This window comes from Lathyrus oleraceus, chromosome 4, assembly GCF_024323335.1.
Source record: "Lathyrus oleraceus cultivar Zhongwan6 chromosome 4, CAAS_Psat_ZW6_1.0, whole genome shotgun sequence".
NCBI lineage: Eukaryota > Viridiplantae > Streptophyta > Magnoliopsida > Fabales > Fabaceae > Lathyrus > Lathyrus oleraceus.
In genome coordinates, this window is record NC_066582.1 from 43,750,860 (window position 1) to 43,756,463 (window position 5,604).

Sequence of the window (5,604 nt, forward strand, 5' to 3'; positions counted from 1 at the left end):
CTATTGTTGAGCCTTCTAGGAAAGGACTTTCTTCATTTGTCTCCTACAATGATGCGAAGTTGGCCATCGAACGTGGCACAACTAATGGTTTGGGGAAAATGATAAAGATGGAAGATAATAAATCCCGGGATGGTATAGGGTATTCTTCCGGTGTTTATAATGATCTTGGGCTATTTCAGAGTGGAGGTTTCATCCACACCAATGGAGATTACGAAGTTGTTGCCATCATTGAAGAAGACAAATAGGAAGACCTCAGCAACTTTGTCATACCTGGCGGGATCTGCAATAATTGGGTCACTGTTGATGTTCCAACAATTATCCATAAGTCAACGTAATATGTTCATTCCTGTTTAAAACCCTTCTCCCATGCCAAAGGGAGAAGTGAAGACATTGTTGGCATAATTTGTTAATAACAATGATATTCATTCAATAATCGCATGTTAAATGTTTGTTTTCCAAATTATTTTTCATCTTTTGCTTTTCGCATGAAATTGGTTATCACCATAAAACCCTAAAAAAAAGAGAATAAAAATAATTTTTTTCATCTGCATAATGATTTGCCTTGTTTGAATTCTGAAAACTCTTTTATACTCAAAATCATTATGCAGGTTGACCAAACCCATTGAACATAATGATCCAACACCATCTCCCAACTTTGAGTTCCCTGTATTTGAGGCAGAAGAAGATGATGTTTAAGAGATTCCTGATGAGATTACCCGTCTGCTTGAGTACGAGGAGAAGACCATTCAGCCACATCTTGAGAATCTGGAAACAGTCAACTTAGGGTCTGAGGACTGTGTTCGTGAAGTGAAGATTGGGGCACTCCTTGAAGAGTCTATTAAGAAGAGGTTGATTGAGTTGCTACGAGAATATGTCGACGTCTTTGCCTGGTCGTATGAAGACATGCCTGGTCTAGATACTGATATCGTGCAACATTTCTTGTCGTTAAAGCCTGAGTGTGTGCTTGTGAAGCAAAAGCTCAGAAGAACTCATCTTGATATGGCAGTGAAGATTAAAGAAGAAGTTCAGAAGCAAATCGATGCGGGGTTTCTGGTGACTTCTACATATCCTCAATGGGTGGCCAATATTGTGCCTGTACCTAAAAAAGACGGAAAAGTCCGAATGTGCATGGATTACCGTGACTTGAATAAAGCTAGCCGAAAAGATGATTTCCTCTACCACACATTGATATGTTGATAGACAATATGTCTAAATTCAATGTCTTTTCACTTATGGACGGATTTTACGGTTATAATCAAATTAAATGGCACCCGAGGATATGGAGAAGACAATATTCATCACGCCTTGGGGAACATTCTGTTATCGAGTGATGCCCTTCGGTTTGAAGAACGCCGGAGCCACGTATCAACGTGCTATGACTACCTTGTTTCATAACATGATGCACAAGGAGATTGAGGTGTATGTCGATGATATGATTGCAAAATCGAAAATGGAAGTATAACATGTAGAACACTTATTGAAGCTTTCCCAGCGTTTGAGGAAGTACAAACTTCGCTTGAATCCGAACAAGTGTACATTTGGAGTCCGTTCCGGCAAGTTATTGGGTTTTATTGTCAGCGAGAGAGGTATTGAAGTTGATCCTGCCAAGGTCAAAGCAATACAAGAGATGCCTGCGACCAAAACTGAGAAGCAAGTCCGAGGTTTTCTTAGCCGCTTGAATTACATTTCAAGATTCATCTCCCACATGACTTCCACATGTGCGCCTATATTCAAGCTCCTCCGGAAAGATCAGCGTCATGATTGGACCGAGGATTGCCAAAAGGCCTTTGACAATATCAAAGAGTATCTGTCCAGGCCTCCAATTCTGTCTCCGCCTGTGGAAGGGAAACCATTGATTATGTACTTAACTGTGCTGGATGATTCCATGGGTTATGTCCTTGGTCAACAAGATGAATCAGGAAAGAAAGAGTATGAAATATACTACTTGAGTAAGAAGTTCACCGACTGTGAGTCTCGGTACTCAATGCTTGAGAAGACATGCTGTGCTTTGGCTTAGGCTGCTAAGCGTTTACGCCAGTATATGTTGAATCATACAACTTGGTTCATATCCAAAATGGATCCGATCAAGTATATCTTTGAGAAGCCTGCTTTAACTGGAAGAATTGCCCGTTGGCAAATGTTGTTATCTGAATATGATATTGAGTATCGAGCTCAAAAAGCCATTAAAGGTAGTATCTTGGCTGACCATTTGGCGCATCAACCAATTGAAGATTATCAATCTGTGCAATACGACTTCCCTGATGAGGAGATTCTGCATTTGAAAATGAAATATCATGATGAGCCTACGCTCGATGAAAGGCCAGAGCCTGGTTCCTGATGGGGCATGGTGTTCGATGGCGTTGTCAATCAGTGTGGGAATGGTATTGGGGCAGTCATTATTACTCCTCAAGGCACACATTTTCCTTTTACAGCAAGGCTAACTTTCAAATGCACGAATAATATGGTGGAGTATGAGGCCTGTATTATGGGTTTGGAAGAATGTGTTGATCTTAGGATCAAACATCTTGATGTTTATGGCGATTCGGCCCTTGTTGTTAATCAGATTAAGGGTGAATGATAGACGAATCAGCCTGGCCTCATCCCATATAGAGATTATGCGAGGAGGATTTCAACTTTCTTTACTAAAGTTGACTTCCATCATATTCCTCGAGATGAGAATCAGATGGTGGATGCTCTCGCTACGCTTGCTTCAATGATTGTTGTCAATTATTGGAATGAAGTCCCAAAGATTACTGTGATGCGCTTGGATAGACCAGCTCATGTGTTTGCAGTTGAGGAGGTGAAAGATGATAAGCCATGGTATTATGATATCAAGTGCTTTCTCCAAAGTCAGACTTACCCGCCCGGGGCATCTGTTAAAGATAAGAAGACTTTGAGGAGATTATCTGGTAGTTTCTACCTTAATGGTGATGTGCTTTACAAGAGAAATATTGACATGGTTCTGCTCAGATGCGTGGATAGACACGAAGCAGACCTGTTGATGACTGAAGTCCATGAGGGTTCCTTTGGTACTCATTCCAATGGACATGCTATGGAGAAGAAGATGTTGAGAGCAGGTTACTATTGGTTGACAATGGAGTCTGACTGGTGCAAATACGTAAAGAAGTGCCACAAGTGTCATATTTATGCGGATAAGATTCATGTTCCCCCGACACTTCTGAATGTTATTTCCTCACCACGACCTTTCTCCATGTGGGGAATTGACATGATTGGCATGATTGAGCCTAAGGCGTCAAACGGTCACCGTTTTATTCTCGTAGCCATTGATTACTTCACCAAGTGGGTTGAAGCGGCATCGTATGCAAATGTGACCAGTCAGGTGGTTGTGAGGTTTATCAAGAACCAACTCATATGCCGATATGGTGTGCTAGACAAGATCATAACTAATAATGGATCGAACTTGAACAATAAGATGATGAAAGAGCTGTGTAGCGAGTTCAAGATTGCACATCATAATTCTTCTCCCTATAGACCCAAGATGAATGGGGCTGTTGAAGCTGCTAACAAGAACGTCAAGAATATTATTCAAAAGATGGTTGTTACGTACAAAGATTTGCATGAGATGCTTCCATTTGCTTTGCATGGCTATCGTGCATCCGTCCGCACTTCAACAGGGCAACCCCTTTCTCCCTTGTATATGGCATGGAGGTTGTGCTCCCCGTAGAGGTGGAGATCCCATCAATGAGAGTCTTGATGGAAGCCAAGTTGACCGAGGCTGAATGGGTTCATAATCGTTATGACCAACTGAATTTGATTGAAGAGAAGAGATTAACTGCCATGTGCCATGGTCAGTTATATCAACCAAGGATGAAGAAGGCCTTTGATAAGAAGGTCAAGCCTCGTGTGTTCCGAGAAGGTGACCTCGTGCTTAAGAAAGTCTTGTCTTTCGCGCCCGATTCTAGGGGCAAGTGGACTCTAAACTACGAAGGTCCATACGTTGTTAAGAGAGCCTTTTCAGGCGGTGCTTTATTGCTCACAACTATGGATGGGGAGGATTTCACTCGTCTTGTGAATTCAGATGCAGTCAAGAAATACTTCGCCTAAAAAATAAAAACAGAATAACTCGCTAAGTTGAAAACCCGAAAGGGCGGCTTAGGCAAAAATGAGCGTCTCGGTGGATTGAAAACCCGAAAGGGCGATCCAGGCAAAAGTTAGAGACATAAAAAATGAACATGTATCCCGCTAGATTGAGTACCTCACCCTGGGGCAATCTAGGCAAAAATTAGGGATTTTGGCAAGTAATTGCATCCTGACTAGACTTTGTTCTACCAGCTGTCATCTGTCAAGGATTCTCGCTCAGTCATCGTCAACTGAAGCTTCAAATACATTGGATTCGGAGTTTGTGGAGAAATGGTCATTATGTTCAATGTAGCCCTTCTCCCATATATATCACCAATTTCAAATTTGTAAAAGATCCATGGAGTCTCGCCATTTACGAACTACCATTCTCTTAAATAAATTTTAGCCTTTACCCAATTCTTTGCACTCTTATATGTTTCTGTTTAACAAATGTTTGCATGTTTTAATTGATGAATATCAGTGTTTTAAACAAATAAAGTTTTCATGAATAAACATTTTTAAACAAAGTGAACATTCACAATGACGGAAAGGATAAGTGGAATATCCTCAGTGCTTTCCCAAGGATAGTATGATCACCAAAGAGTAAGACATTTGTTCATTCCTCTTCACCAGCTTTCAAGTTGTCTCCTCAAACTGAGCGTAGAAAGAATAATACATCAATAGCTTCCCAGAGAGTCTGGTATGGGAAGTTCTCCTGGATGGTAGTGGATTGATCTGGCTTATGGATTGTTTTGCCCTAGCAGGTTTTTGGATGTTCATCCGGTACATTCTTGGTAGTTTGTTTGTGTATACATCCTTGTTTCTCCCGCGGAGTTTTAGCAATCCATGATTGGTATATGGTTGATCTGTGAATGATCCCTTCTTTTCCAAATTTTTGCCTCGATATTTTAGAGATGTGTATCCCTTTATATCATGCACTAACATTTGTGTTTTATCATTTGTATGGTTGTCATCCCTTGTATGGACCGACCTAAAATCCCATATAGATTGATAAAAGTTGGTATGCTTTCAGTTGAGAATATTTCTTATTTCATTATCCTGACTATCTACTCACGAGGAAGGTTGTCTTTCCCCAACATGAGTAAGAATCTCCAACGGAGTAAGCATGTGTTCCCTGCAGAGCTATCTTTCTAGACATTTGTCTCCTCAGCAGGAAGTTGCCTAGTACAATTGATGAATGGCTTATTTCCCTTTTCATTTATCCCCGGTATGTCACTTGTTGATGAAGAATTCATTTCCAATTTCTCCAACAAGGGTAGTTTCCTCAAGAGCATTTACAGCTTGTCCCTAGTAGGGTTGCCAGATCAGAGTTTGATGTTTGTATCTCCTCCGAGTCTGAAGATTTCTTCTAGCATTAAGATCTGGTAGTGAAGATGTTTATTTCCTTCCCTAGTGGAGCAAGATATTATTATTCCCATTTGCAGAGTTTACTCTCCGACAGATAGAAGAGAGTGTTTTGATTGATGTACATCTGATTGGTGGTTGTTCCCCACGGAGTTTCAC